Raw genomic sequence first — 15,866 nt, 5'->3', positions numbered from 1 at the left:
CTTGGATGAGACCGATTATCTGGATCCGTTTCAATCCGGTTTTAGGCCTGGTTTTGGCACTGAAACAGCCTTGGTCGCCCTGTACGATGACCTTTGTCGGGAGAGGGACAGAGGGAGTGTGACCCTGTTGATTCTCCTTGATCTCTCAGCGGCGTTTGATACCATCGACCATGGTATCCTTCTGGGGAGACTCGTGGAGTTGGGAGTTGGAGGCACTGCTTGGCAGTGGTTCCGCTCCTACTTGGCGGATCGTCGCCAGAAGGTAGTACTTGGGGAACATTGCTCGACACCTTGGACCCCCCATTGTGGAGTCCCTCAGGGGTCGGTCTTGTCCCCCATGCTTTTTAACATCTACATGCAGCCTCTGGGTGCCGTCATCAGGAGTTTTGGAGTGCGTTGCCACCAGTACGCTGATGACACGCAGCTCTATTTCTCCTTTTCATCTTCTACAGGTGAGTCTGTGGATGTGCTGAATCACTGCCTGACCGCGATAATGGACTGGATGAGAGCTAATAAACTGAGACTCAATCCAGACAAGACTGAGACACTGTTGGTGAATGCCTCCCCTGCCCAGATGGTGGATGTTCACCCTGTTCTAGATGGGGTTACACTCCCCTTGAAGGAACAGGTTCGTAGTCTGGGGGTGCTTTTCGATCCTTCCTTGTCTCTTGAGGCGCAAGTGGCCACGGTGGCAAGGAATGCGTTCTACCACCTTCGGTTGGTAGCCCAGCTACGCCCCTATCTGGACAGGAATGACCTCGCCTCAGTTGTTCATGCTCTGGTAACTTCTAGGTTGGATTACTGTAATGCGCTCTACGTAGGGCTGCCCTTGAAGACAGTTCGGAAGCTTCAGCTAGTGCAAAACGCAGCAGCCAGACTGCTGATGAGGACCAGCCGGTCAGCGCATATAACACCTGTTCTGGCCCGTTTGCACTGGCTACCCATTTGCTTCCAAGCCAGATTCAAGGTGCTGGTTTTGACCTATAAAGCCTTACACGGCATGGGACCGCAGTATCTTGTGGAACGCCTCTCCCACTATGAACCGACCCGGTCACTTCGCTCAGCATCTAATTCCCTCCTCCGGGTACCAACCCATCAGGAAGCCCGGAGGACAGTTACTCGATCTAGGGCCTTTTCTGTAGTGGCCCCCGAACTGTGGAATAGCCTCCCCGAAGAAGCACGCCTGGCGCCGACACTTCTATCTTTTCGGCGCCAGGTTAAGACCTGGCTATGCTCCCAGGCATTTTAATGCGTTTAATGTTACAATTTTAAATCTCTTTGTTTACTGTTTATTTATTGTGATATTTTGTATTTTTGTATTTTTAATCTTTTGTACACCGCCCAGAGAGCTACTCGCTATGGGCGGTTTAAAAATGAAACAAACAAACAAATAAATAAATAAAGATGTGCCTCCATGGTGTGTGACGGTTCAGGTGTTTTGTTTTGTGCGCCCTGGCCGCCTCCGTTTGGCTTATCCTATGCTGCTCTTGTTTGGAATTGTTTTACGTGTGTATAAACTGTTTGACTTGTTTTTTAGTGGTATGGTTACATTGCTGCAACCCGCCCTTAAAAATGCATTGAAAAATAAACTCCTAACAGCCAAGTCAGAACGAGGGTCATGTTCAGATCCGAAGGCAGGCTCCTGGTGGTTCAGTGGCAGAGCTCCCTGGTTGAGTGCCTGGCAGCATCTCCAGGAAGGCTTGGGAAGTGTCCCAAGCCTAAAACGCCAGAGAGCTGCTGCCAGTCAGTGTAGGCACCCTGGGCTCCATTATCTTTGCCGTATCCTCGGTTGGGGGCCCTGGGAGGGGGGGCTGCCTTGCCGTGACCTCCGTCCTCCCTCTCCAACTTGCAGGGCCTGCCTGAGCCGGAGAGGGGAAGGGTGAAGAGTGTCCTCCTTCTGCTATACAGCAGCGTGGCGATCCGTGCTCCCTGGGAGCAGCTGCTGCCCCTGCTGGCGAGTGAGATCGTGCCCCGGATCCTGCACCATTACACCTCGAGCGGCCCAGAGGTGACCCTTCTCTGCTGCAAGCACAGCCGGCCTCCTTGTCAGGACTCAGGAGGGGTGGAGGAATAAGGGTTGGGGGCAGAATCTGGCCTCAGAAGAGACAAAAGGAGAGAAGAAACCAAGATCTACAGGCAGGGCTTTATGGGAGGAAGGGTGGCTGCAGAGAAGGTGGCCAAAGGGAATGGAGTAATATTATTCCAGCCATGGAGTTTGGGCCTTTGGGGGGAGGCCCTAACCCAGGATGAAGCCGGCACATTCAGCACCTGCCTTTGGGTTTTGGAAAAGCTTGTTGTGAGCGCCTGAATCCCTCCAGATCCACACTTTGGGGCTCCAAAGGGCCAAGAGGAGGAGGAGAGATGCCTGCCCCTGGGGATCCCCTTCCAATAATAAGCCCCTGGCCAGGGAAGAGACAGAGGGACAGGGTCTCCCCAGCCCCCAGGGGAGAGGGGGATGTGGGGCAGAGCAGAACATCCTGATGGCTGCTCCTTCTGCCTTGCAGGCTCTGGGCCAAAGAAGGTCCTGCTCATGGTCCCTGGTTGCTGGGCTGGCTGGGAGTTGTGGAGTTGGCGCTCGTTTTCCGTGGGAGGGCCAGTGGCTCAGTGGCAGAGCCCCTGATTGGCATGCAGAAGGTCCCACGCTCAGCCCCCAGGGCCTCTCCAGGTAGGGCTGGGAAGGCCTCTCCCGGAAACTCTGGGGGCCACGGGCCAGTCAGTGCCAAGACCACGCAGCTAGACGGCCTTTGCTGTGGCTCAGTCTAAGGCAGCTGCCGAGGTCAGCCCCGTGAAGATCTTTCGGCCTCTTGTAGCAATTGTGATGGTCCGTCCTGGATCCTCTGCAGTTTTATTACTTCTTTTATTTCTTTATGTATTTTATTTTACTTATAGAAGTATTTCCATACCGTCATATCATAAAATTCAGGGCAGATGAATTCCATCGTATTCTGCAATACAATACTGCAATACAATAAAGTGCCGTATGAGAAACAAAACAAGCAATAAAATATCATTAAAAGCCAATCTGGATATTTAATGCGATGGATGTGCCGCCTCCCATCTCCAGCCCCAAATCCACAGACGTGCCACGGACAGTCTGAATGAAGCCTGTGGCCCACTGGTGGTCCACGGACTGCAGTTTGGGAACCCCTGATAGAGACAGTACAGAAGTAGGTGGCGCAAAGGTCTGACTCCGCAGAAGGCACCATCCTGTGCTCCTATTTCTACCCTTTGCTCAGAGCCATGAGGACTAGAATTGTGCTTTATTTCTCGGGGAAGGCCTGCAGCTCACCACTAAGAACATAAGAACATCAGAAGAGCCTGCTGGATCAGGCCAGTGGCCCATCTAGTCCAGCATCCTGTTCTCACAGTGGCCAACCAGGTGCCTGGGGGAAGCCCGCAACCAGGACCCGAGTGCAAGAACACTCTCCCCTCCTGAGGCTTCCAGCAACTGGTTTTCAGAAGCATGCTGCCTCTGACTAGGGTGGCAGAGCACAGCCATCACGGCTAGTAGCCATTGATAGCCCTGTCCTCCATGAATTTGTCTAATCTTCTTTTAAAGCCATCCAAGCTGGTGGCCATTACTGCATCTTGTGGGAGCAAATTCCATAGTTTAACTATGCGCTGAGTAAAGAAGTACTTCCTTTTGTCTGTCCTGAATCTTCCAACATTCAGCTTCTTTGAATGTCCACGAGTTCTAGAATTATGAGAGAGGGAGAAGAACTTTTCTCTATCCACTTTCTCAATGCCATGCATAATTTTATACACTTCTATCATGTCTCCTCTGACCCGCCTTTTCTCTAAACTAAAAAGCCCCAAATGCTGCAACCTTTCCTCGTAAGGGAGTCGCTCCATCCCCTTGATCATTCTGGTTGCCCTCTTCTGAACCTTTTCCAACTCTATAATATCCTTTTTGAGATGAGGCGACCAGAACTGTACACAGTATTCCAAATGCGGCCGCACCATAGATTTATACAACGGCATTATGATATCGACTGTTTTATTTTCAATACCTTTCCTAATTATCCCTAGCATGGAATTTGCCTTTTTCACAGCTGCCGCACACTGGGTCGACATTTTCATCGTGCTGTCCACTACAACCCCGAGGTCTCTCTCCTGGTCGGTCACCGCCAGTTCAGACCCCATGAGCGTATATGTGAAATTAAGATTTTTTGCTCCAATAAGCATAATTTTACACTTGTTTATATTGAATTGTATTTGCCATTTTTCCGCCCATTCACTCAGTTTGGAGAGGTCTTTTTGGAGCTCTTCGCAATCCCTTTTTGTTTTAACAACCCTGAACAATTTAGTGTCGTCAGCAAACTTGGCCACTTCACTGCTCACTCCTAATTCTAGGTCATTAATGAACAAGTTGAAAAGTACAGGTCCCAATACCGATCCTTGAGGGACTCCACTTTCTACAGCCCTCCATTGGGAGAACTGTCCGTTTATTCCTACTCTCTGCTTTCTGCTTCTTAACCAATTTCTTATCCACAAGAGGACCTCTCCTCTTATTCCATGACTGCTAAGCTTCCTCAGAAGCCTTTGGTGAGGTACCTTGTCAAACGCTTTTTGAAAGTCTAAGTACACTATGTCCACTGGATCATCTCTATCTATATGCTTGTTGACACTCTCAAAGAATTCTAATAGGTTACTGAGACAGGACTTTCCCTTGCAGAAGCCATGCTGGCTCTGCTTCAGCAAGGCTTGTTCTTCTATGTGCTTAGTTAATCTAGCACTGGTAGAGCATTTGTTTTGCATGCATGAGGGAGCAGTTCAGCTCCCAGCAGCATCTCCAGGTGGGCTGGGAACGCCGTCTGTCTGAAACCCTGCAGAGCAGCTGCCAATCAGGGTTGACAATACTGAGCCAGATGAACCAGGGGCCTGACTCCACCATCCCATATCCCTATTCTGGGATGGAGGGTAAGACATCAGGACAGAAAGCATAAAGCCAGCACATGTTTATTCCTTGAGGGCTCCAAGACATCCTCCTGAGGTTGCGATGGGGCAAATGAAGCACTCCACACGTTAAAGGGCTCTTTATCCACAACGATACAGAGCTCTGCCTGCCCCTGCTCAGAGCTTCCCCATAACCCAGGCAGGCTGCGGCGGGGCGACTCCCTTGCTCCCAGAGCCAGCCTCCCTTGCACTCTTTCCTTCTTTGTCCAGAGAGCCAAGGATACTGAGCTGGTCCTGCGCTTCTCCCAGTGTGTCTCTGAGATCAGCCTCTCCATCCAGAACAAGCGGGATGCCCCACCCTTCCGGCTGCCCCAAAAGCAACGGCTGCTTGACCATCTCATAGTGAGTGGCAAAGGGGAGAGTGGGACGCTGGGACAGGCACCAGCAACCACAGGGAGGGGTGGGTCAGGCAAGAATGGGTGGTTGTGGCCCTTGGGGGTCAGTAGCTCATGTCCTGAAGAGGTGCTGGGGGGGGAGACTCTGTGAGCGTCATGAAGGGGTTGAGCAGTTTCAGCTGGCCTCCCCCCACCCCACTGCCTTGGGAAGTGAGTGGCAGCCTATGGACTGCTGCCAAGGGGGCAGTGACCCTTTGGGGAGGACCCTTTGGAAGTATTCAAGCCAGCACCCAGAATCCTTCACCGACTGAGGGCTCATTGCCTATGTCATACATTTCTTTCTCACTACGTTTGTTCCAGGCCGTTATCAAAGCAGAGCCCCTCGATAGCCTCGTGTCTCCCGTCCGCCAGCAAGCGATGGTTGCTCTCCGGCACTTGAGGTGAGCACCCCATTTCTGCCCCATCTTTTTAGGTTCAGCCCCACGCTTGCGTCGGGTGGAGCCACTTCCGAGCGAAGGCTGAGCCCTGGAGCCTGATTTCGAAGCCCAAATTTAGCCCCGGAACACAAACATGAGATCCATTTGGTTTCTGTGACCTTGATGGCTGTTAATTGCACATGTGGACAGCAGACTTTGCATTTTTGGGGATGTGTGCGATACAGACACCCTGTCGCAGCGACGGCTCTGTGATGGGCTGTTCACACATACAGGCTACCACTGGACACAGCTGGCATCAACTGGCATACTTATTATGGGTCAACCAGCTCTTAGGGACGCAAATACAGAGCTCTCTGCCATTTTGGCTCTGGGCCTCTGTGCAAGTCCAGCCTCGGGGTGGTCAAGAAAGGGGCCTGGACCAGGCTGCTGTGGGGGACTCCTCCCTCTATCCTTCCAGGAACAAGAGTGGCTTGGGGGCTGTCTGTTCAATGGTGAGCCCCAATGACTCTCGTCCTGTCCCCTCAGCAAGGTGCCGGAGAGGCTGAGCCGCGAGGAGAGCCGGGAGCTGGCGGAGGCCTGCCTGAGCAGCGTTTTCCCTCTTGCTCCTGTGGGGTTCTCAGGAGACGCAGGTCAGGTAAGCGGCTGTAGCAGCAGGGTGGGGGGGGGGAGCTAGCCTCCTGCTGAAAAAGGAGTGCTGGGGAGGTCCTCGATAGCATCCGGACCTGTCTGCACGGCTATTCAGGCACTGTATGTGGGTGCAGTGACTTCCCTGTCAGAGCTGGTGGAGACCCTGCTGGAGGAGGAGGAGGAGGGAGCGGGTGCCACTTCAGAATGGTTCCAACAGGCCTTCCAGGTGAGCAAGGCGGGAGATGGTCTTCACATCGGCGTTAAGCTTCTAGCCCTCACTGTTGAATCTCACTGCTCCCTCCCCTCCTCTCCCCATCCACCCCCTGTTGCTTCTGCCATACTGCCCAAGCTCACTTTCCACCTCTTTTTGCCGCTTTCTCATTGCCCCGCTTCACCCATCCAGGCCCTCTCCAGAGGGAGGCCAGGTGGGGTGTCCCTTGCCACCAGAGCGAGGGCTGTGTCTGCTTATTTCAGTCATCCCTGTTACCTGTTGAGCTGCTTTTCAGGGCAAGAGATGAAAAACAACGGGACCTCAGGCAGAACACGAAGCACTGAGTTGAAGCAGAGCAACAGACTCATCACGGGGTCAGGTCTGCTAAAAAACCTTAAGGAAAGGCGATAGTGGTGGGTGGGGAGATCCATTTTGAAGGTTTTCTCGGATGCCAGACCTGAAGGGGAAGCGCTGAGTGAATGTTGACTGGAAAAGGGCTCCACAAGCGCAGGGCCAGCACCAACAAGGCCCCGTCTGGAACGGTGAACCAAAGGCTGAACAAATGAGCTATGCAGCTTGGCTGGACTCCTGGAGCCACCTCAGCAGGGTTGCCCCAGTTGGCATGTCCCACCCCCTTTCCCCTCCAGTGGCAAAGGGGGATGCCACAGACGGTCTCTTGCTGCCCAAACCCTGAAGCCAGCCCCGCTGGCGGGCCGTCTTTAGACGGGCTCCACCCTCCACCTCCTTTCCAATTGTCTGTGTGGTTTCCGGGAGAGAAGGGCCTTGGCGTGGGTAACCCACGTGGCCCCTGGGTCTCCAGCACAAAGACCGGCTGCTTCAGATGAGGGGCTGACTGTTGCCTCCGCTTCCCCTTCACCCACAGCTCTTGGGCTACTGGATGTTCTCTGAGTCTGAATGGGAGCGTGCCCGGGCTCTGCAGCTTGGCGTCCACTTGCTACGGGCACATTGCCAGAGGGCCAGCGTCTCCGTGAGTACGGCTCCGTGGGGCCTCCCCCGGCCTCAGGACATACCTGCTTTCCCCAGCAAGGGATTCCTGGGGGTCCCACCTCTGCTGTGGGGCCCTCTCTCAGTGCAAGGTCACTCCGGGCCTGTGTGTTATTTCCAGACAAATGGTTTTCATTGTAAGAGGCGGCCCCCCTGTGGCAGAGCAGCTGCTTTGCATGCAGAATGTCTGTGGTTCACTCCCCGGGATCTCCAGGTAGGGCTGGGATAAAGCGTGGAGGGCTGTTGCCAGTCAGTGTAGGCGACACTGAGCCGGCTGGGCCAACGGTCTGACTCTGCATAAGGCAGCTTCTCATTTTTCCTCTCATTGGTGCAGCAGCGAGTGCCCCCAGGCCAGTTCAGCCGCCTGCTGGGGGTGCTGGGGCCGTTCACCGGTGACGTGCTGGGCACCATCCGCCAAGGCGCTGTGGACTGCGTCAGGGTCCTGCTAAGCGTCCAAGGTGGGCGTGCTTAGTCAGTTTAGCCATGGCAGCGCGTCCTCCCTTGGAAGTCCCCTTACTCCCGAGGAAGTAAAAAAAGGCTTGCAGCCTTAGCAAACCAGCCCATGCCCAAATCTGTCTCTGCCCAACACCTAGTTGCAGTAAAACAGCCTTTGCCAACCTGACAGCACCTTGGACAGCTCCTTGGGAGTTCAGAGTAAAATTGCCCCACGGGCATCAGGGCCACCAGCCTCCACTGGATGGATCCTGCAGCCCCCAAATCTGACGGGATTGATCCTGGTGGACAGCGCAGCCTGCAGGATGTGCTGAGTGGACCCCCTCCTCTTTGAGTGGGCCCACCTCTCCCTCGCCACTGTCGCTAGAGCCAATTTACTTGGCCCTCTGCCTCTGGTCCTGGTCCTTGCGCAACCACCTGAGAGGGGAAGGGTCAAGAGGAATGGCGATAACTCCATGGCAGATCATCTGCCTTGCATGCAGACGGTCTCCAGGCAGGGCTGGGAATGTCCTCTGCTGAAACCCTGCAGAGCCACTGCCAATCAGTGTAGACAATATTGAGCCAGATGGGCCAGTGGCCTAACTCAGTATACAGCAGCTTCCTTGGTTCCTGCAGAGGGTGTTGTTGCACTCAGGTCCTGCTTGCGGGCTTCCCATCAGGGCATCTGGTTGGCCGTTGTGAGGACAGGAGGCAGGACTAAAATGCCCCCTTTTAGTCTGATCCGGCTGCTGAAGGGCTCTTCTGATATTCTTCTGAGGCTCCTCTACCTGCTCCCTGTGGCCAGAGCCTGCCTGCATGCCTGGGGGGGGGCAGATGAAGAGGACGCCAACATCGAGGAGTAGCTAAATCAGCAAGGGAAGGAGCCTCTGGGGGATGGTAGTGGGGACCCAAGAGAGGGGGCCACAGCAGATGCCCAATGAGACCGACCCCTCTGGCTCTGGGCCTGATGGCGAACATTGCAATGACCCTCCATCTGGCCGTGCCTTGTGTGGCTGCGCCCAGCTGCCAGCCACGCTTTCTACCCTGCAGATATCTCCCACAGGCATGACAGGGTCTCACTGGCCAAAGGGCCGCGTTGAGGCATGGCGGCTGCATTGCATCCAACGGAAGCTTCGGAGCGACAGCACCCAGGAGGTGCGCACGGCTTCACTCCAGCTGGCCAAGGTAGGGCAGGTTGGAGACTACCAGGTGGGTGTTGGGAGAAGACTGAGGCCTGGAGGACAGCTCCTGTGACCCCGTGCAGAAGTCCCACTATGGAAGTATGGTAGCATAGCTATTACTCCAGCCCGGCCACCACATCACACACACCCAAAATGTCCCAGAACCTCCGTGGCCCCAGGGGTCATCAGAGCGTCCAGGGAAGGAGACCGGATGGAAATTGCAGACAAACATGGGGCCATTTCAGCATGTTCTCTCCCCACCACCCCCCTGCTCCCGGCTCAGGTCGTCAGCTGTGCCCTGCCCTCCGCAGAGATCCTGACCTTTGTGCACAGCTTGCTGGAGCAGCTGAGAGCTGTGGGCGCCACCTGTGACCAGGCTGTCCTCCTGTGGTTTGAGGTGGCCGTGAGGGAGCGAAGACTCGACCTGAAGGACAAGGTAAGGCCGGGGATGAAACGCTTGGATCACAGACTCTCAGATTTTGGTGCAGGCTCCATCCAGGGGGTCTGTGAAAATGATGCAGAACGGTAAAAAAAACTCTGTACTTGGCCTTGCACTTGATGATTCTCCACTGATGATGGAGACCGAGGCTGTTTTGACCAGGGCAGGAGCACCACACAGGCTGGCAAGACCCTTATGGTGCTACAAGATTATGGGAGGGCCCATAACTCAGTGGCAGAACACCTGCTTTGCGTGTGGAAGGTCTCACGCTTCATCCCTGGTGTCTTCAGTTATGGCCAGGAGAGACTCCTGCCTGGAATCCAGGGGAGCTGCTGCCAGTCAGTGTCAACAACACTGAGCTAGGGGGAGCCTAATGTTCTGACTCGGTCTCAGGCAGCTTCCTGGGTTCTTCATACGCTTGTAAAAATTGCCAGTTAAAGGGCAGCCTGGCTCAGGGCCTGTGATTTTTGGACAATACGGCTCTGGCTTGGAAAATAAAACTGGTCCTCAGGCAGGGGAGAATGGTGTATTATTTTTCTTCATATTTAATCTGGAAGCAATGCAAGCGTTCTACAGTGTGAGGCAACAAATAAACAAATGGTCTTCAGGTGGAGAGGGGGAGAGAGAGATTTTGAAAACCCATGGGTTAGAGGAGGGCTGGCAAGAGCTGGTGCACTCCTGGCTTGGTGCTGGACATCCCTTTAGGCTCGCTGTGCCATCCACCCGAGTCACCTGTGAAGTAAACTTGCACATGGTTAAAGTCTTGAGAGACTAGGCGCTTGAGTGAGCTGATGAATTGATAGGTCCTTGTGAGTCTCTGTTTGCTTTGTTCTGTAGAGCTTTCTAACTGTGAAGCCATATAGTCTGTCTTGGACTGACAGTCGTATAAGTGGCACCCCAAACGCAGGAGGGCTGCATGGTGCAGCCACACAGAGCTCCTCCCCTGTCCCTTCCAGATTGGCGACATCGTGGCTGTCATTTGCTCCTGCATGCAACACTTGGAGGACCCAGCTCAGCGCCTCTCCCTGGCCCAGGCCATCTGCGTGTTGACAGAGCACCATCGCAAGGCTGTCTGCGCCGCCCTTCTGGAGCAGCCCCTCCTCCCCGACAGGTGTGTGCTAGAGGACACCAGGGATCCCCACTGTCATTTGGGGTTATTGGAGTGTGGTATATATTGCAGTGGAGTGCAGAAATAAGTAGTCTGGTAAGACTGGTGGTTGAAAGAATAAAGAAAGCTAAGGTTCATTACTACTGGGAAGTAAAGTCATTCTGAGTACAGGGATACATGTGGCCATGGTAGAGCCATGAGGCTCACACTCAGGGGCACCATCTCTGACTAACAAAGTAAGGGAAGAGGGAGGAAGTGAAGCCTGAGGAAAAACAAACAAGTAGTTACTTAAGAATTCACTAGAAAAGACCATAATGCTGGAAAAAACAGAAGGGAGTAGAAAAAGAGGAAGGCCAAACAAGAGATGGATTGTTTCCATAAAGGAAGCCACAGACCTGACCTTACAAGATCTGAACAGGACAGTTCATGACAGATGCCGCTGAAGATTGCTGATTCATAGGGTTGCCATAAGTCGTAGGCGACTTAAAGGCACAAAACAACAATGTTACTTAAGAAGGAATCAGTGAGGGAAGAATAGGTGGCCTTTCCATCTATTACCCACCATTGGTTCAGGTGATTTGTTGAAAACATTGGTGCTTTACTCCCAAATGGGGAACTGGCTGTGCCCTCTGACCTGGAAGTCAAGCCCCGCCCCAAAGTCCTGCTCCTAAAACAATATGAGTCGCCTCCAGACTGCGCCACTCAGTGGATCAAAGTGCTCTGCAGCCCTGGTGCAACAAATGCATAATTTCATGCACTTCTACCGTGTCACCTCTTACTGTATGCTGAAGGGCCCCAAATGCATCTGCAGAAGCTCCAGGTTTTGATCCCCAACTTCTTCTCCATGTAGGGCTGGGGAATATTCCTTGTCCGAAACCCCAGAGAGCCACTGCCACCCAAGGGCCTGACTCTGGCAGCTTCCTATATTTCCCTTTGTGGACCACCTCCCAGAGGCACGGAAAGAGGCTGATGTTCCTTGCTCCTCTCACTTGCTCACTCAGGGAGGGCAGGGGAACTGGCTGCAGCAAGTAAAGTGGAAGAGGAGAAGGAGGTGGGCCCAGAGTCTCCAAAAATTGGCCATGGTCCCCTCCTGGGACATGGGCCCTGACAGATGCCCAGTGATGCCAACCCTTGGTGCTGGTTGTGCAGACTGGTGCTTTCTCTGAGTGGGATCACCATCTGTGTTGCCCTCCTCAGGGCAAGGAAGGAACTCTGGGTGGCCATGGCAACTCACAAGACGAACGGAGCGCCCATCTTGAAGTATCTGCTCAGCTGGTTGAGAGTGGAAGGAAGCGATTCCCCCAGCTATGCACCGGTGAGAGCTCTGGCTTTGAGGCCGGGGGACAGCCCTGTGTTTGCAAGGCTTGCTGCTTGTGGGATATGTACAGAAAGGGCCAGTGGGACTCTGATTTTTTATGACGTTCTAACTGTTGGGAGAGATAATAAAGAAGACAAGGCACATGGCTGCCCATGATGTTGCTAGGGGACACTTGCTGCCCTCTGTGTGTAGTTGGGGCTCTGACTCTCACAGTCCGGCAGCCACCATGACCAACGCTCAGGGATGGTGGTCATGACTTGAATTGGGCTCCAGCGATTCCTGGCGGGCCACCACAGGCCCCACGTCTCTGGACTAAGACGGACTCACGCCCTGGCTTGGACGAGGGCAGCCCATGTGGAACGGAGCCTCTCTCACTTCCAGGTGCTTGCTGCCCTCCGGGAAGGGGTCCTGGCTCTGGACAGCTGTGCCAGGATGCTCCCGCTGCTTTCGGAGCTGTGCCACACCCTCCTATGCCAACTCAGCAAGGACTTGGATGCAGAGACACCGCCGATGCCACCCTTCTCTTCTCCGGAAAGGGGCGGGGACCTCGCCAGGGCCCCTCGCAGGTAATGCCTCTCTTTCTATTCCCAGCAGCAGCCCTCTCATGCTGATGGCCTTCATAGAATCATAGAATAGTAGAGTTGGAAGGGGCCTATAAAGCCATCAAGTCCAACCCCCTGCTCAATGCAGGAATTCTTCCCTCTTGTATAGAGCAGCCTCCCCCAACCTGGGGCCCTTTGGATGTTCTGGATGACCAAGCGAAGTTCAAGGTCCTGGTACCCGAGTAGAAAGCCCCACGCAAAGCCTCAGAACCACAATGCCTAGCAGATTATCTTGTGTGCCCAGTGGTGACTGATGACTCTGATGTCAGTGGGGCAGTGAATCCACTCCGGGTTTTAGTTTGAACTTTCAAGGAGCTGTTCAAGGTTCTGAAGCCTATTCCCAAAATCGTTTTGCCACTTTGGCCAGCTCCATGCAAGTTTGGACTAAAACCCGAGGCGGATTCGCTGCCCCACTGACATTGGAGTCACCCGTCTCCACTGCTCTGAATGGAGTTTGCTGCTCCTCTGTCATTGCTGCCTTCATCTTCCAGGCTGGCTGCTCTGGTGTTGCAGGCCGTGCTCAGCAGGGCTTTGCCAGAAGCTGCAAGGGAGATGAACTTGGGAAGTGCCTGGAATTTCCTGGTGGAGCCGGGCAGTTACCTCAAGGGTGTCGCCCTCTTGGCCAGGTGAGAGGAGCAGCTTCCCACTTGGGAAGAGTTCACGCCATTGGGACCTTGCAAAGTCAAGCCTGGATAGACGTCTCCCAACCTTTGCCTTCTGATCTGGGCACCTCACACTTAGGTTGCAAGGAAATGAGGTAAGGAGGATCTGTCTGCAAGGCCTTGGATCTCAGCTGACGGCTCAGCACCCTCTGCCTGGACGAACCTGCTGTGGAGCTGAGCTGCCTCATGGTGTGCTTTGCTTTGATCTGGCTCGCTCAGCTCTTGCACTTGCCAAGACCATCGCTTCAACGCCTTGGGTGAAGGAGAAGAAGCCAGAATGATGAGGAAGCTGGAACATTCGGATTCAGAAAGGGTGGGGAGGATGGAGGCCAGGCTGAAGATGGGGAGGCTGGATGCTTTGGCAGCTAGGCTTATCCTTTCCTTTCCTCCCCAGGGCAATGGGGTCCTCGAGGAACCCCCTCCTGGATGGGCTCCTGCGTCACCTCCTGCCCTCCCTGCATTCCTCCAGAGACCTTAGCCTGGTCTTCTGCATGGAGGTGAGGTGACAGCATCAAGTACTGCAGGGGTGGGGGGAACTTGGAGAGCAAAAGACAGCAAAGTGCAGGGGCTGAGCTATAGACAGCCCTCCTCAGTCGCAGGCTCCATGCCTCCTCCCCTCTCTAGACCCATTTTCCTGCCATCTTCCTCAGTGTGAGCCCAGCAGGTCGGCAGCATGTCCCACCTCCCTCCCTTTCCAAGGATTTGCTGACCGGCGGCCCCTTTGCTTGTCCCTCCCGTTGGCTCAGGTCCCAGGGCATCCCCTGCTGTGCACGCCGGAGACCCGTGGCCTTCTCCTGCAACAGCTGCTGGCCAAGTCCCGAGATGGGGACACCACCCTGCGCTCCCTGTCGGTCCGGGCACTGGGGAGCATGGCAGCAGAAGCCCCCCAAGAGGTAGGGCAGGGCATGCCCAGAGTGGCCCTGGCATATGAGGAAGGGAGGGCTGCATGTGGAAGATCTTAAATCTCAGCTGTGCAGCTGCTTGGGGTTGGGTTTGTTTGAATAGGTTGGTGGCGGTTGGTAACTCCATGTCAGTGGGGCAGTGGAATCTGCTCCGGGTTTTAGTCCTAACTTTCACGGAGCTGCCCAAGGTGCTGATTCCGTGCCCCATCAGTATCGGAGCCACCAGTCTCCACTGGGTGAGGATGGGGTTGAGGGGGCTCATATTATCCTGAAACACCCAGGCAAAGAGTTTGCTACTCAGCCTTCGGCGCAGGTGTCCGCAGCTCATCCTGGGAGGTTTGGGGGCTGCAGCACAAGGGACCCCCCGGCACTGACAGGCACAAGGTCTCCTCCACAGGCAAAGAAGCACCAGCAGGCACTGGTGGCAACGCTGCTGCAGGCCTTGGGGGACGATGCCAGCCCCGAGGTGGCCACTGAGGGCCTGCGTGCCCTCAGCAAGGCATGGGGATGCCTCGGGAGATGCCACTCTGGCCGGGCTCTGCAGGCAGTGGCCAGCCAGACCCGGAAGCACTTCCAGTGGGTGAGTGAGCCCTTCCCTCCCAGTCCTGCCTCAGGAGAATGGGAAAGGCAGAACAGCCCCAGCCAAACAGAGAGGGAAGTGAGAGCAAACCCATCTGTATCTACTAAAACCGAACTGAGTGGGGAAATGGGAAAATGAACTTTATTCGCGGCCAGTTCCCCAGAAGTTATTGGTGCTGGAACTACTTTCAGGTGTCCTTCGGAGATTTTTGAGTTAATTCAGCAAATGAGTGGATCTGAATTAGTTCGTGCCAAGCACTGTCCTTCGGTCAGTTGTCCTTCCTTTCGTCTGCCCTCAATCTGCCACCAGCCGGCTTTGGCACTGCAGAGACCATTCTGGTTTGGCCAACCCACCTGCTTGCTGGTCTCCCCATCCCCACCCCACCCCCCAAAAAAATCTGGATGCTGCTCTCTGCTTGCTCCCTCCCTGCAAGTTGTGAGCTTCTTCCCCTTCATAGGAGCTTCTGTCCCCGCCCTCTCTTTTCTCCTGCAGGCGGATGATTCCCACCGTGAAGCAGCCTTTGAACTGTTTGGCCTGCTGCCCTTGGTGACTCAGCCGAAGCAGGCCAAGTCCTTTGTCAAGGAGGTGTGGGGTGCTCTGCCTGCCCTCCTGCTGCACCTCCGGGACCCGAGCCCTGCTGTGGCCAAGGTGGGACCTGGGGGCATCACACACACACACCCCTTCATTCCACAGGCCGCCTTGGGCTTCATGCTCCCAATCACGCTCTCTGCGCACCCTGAAACCAGCAACGAGCAAAGGCCACCCAGGGGGGCTTCCCAGAGTTAGGGGGCCAACGGATCTGCCAATTTCAGTTTTTACATGTTGCTCATTTTTCCAGTTCTCCACATTTTCCACATCAGTTTGTGATTTCTTTTTGATCTGCATTTTTGTAGGCAATTTCCCCAGATCTAATGCATTTTCACTTATATAAGCATTTCTATGTATTTATTTATTAATGTGCCGTTTTCCCTAAGATATGCACTTTTGTACACATGTTTTGGTTGGAGAATTGCATCACGCAATTTGGAGACGTGCAAATTTCAAAGGGTACTTTGCGCGTGGGCTCCGGTA

This window comes from Rhineura floridana, chromosome 21, assembly GCF_030035675.1.
Source record: "Rhineura floridana isolate rRhiFlo1 chromosome 21, rRhiFlo1.hap2, whole genome shotgun sequence".
Taxonomy (NCBI): domain Eukaryota; kingdom Metazoa; phylum Chordata; class Lepidosauria; order Squamata; family Rhineuridae; genus Rhineura; species Rhineura floridana.
Note: the sequence above shows the minus strand (reverse complement) of the source record.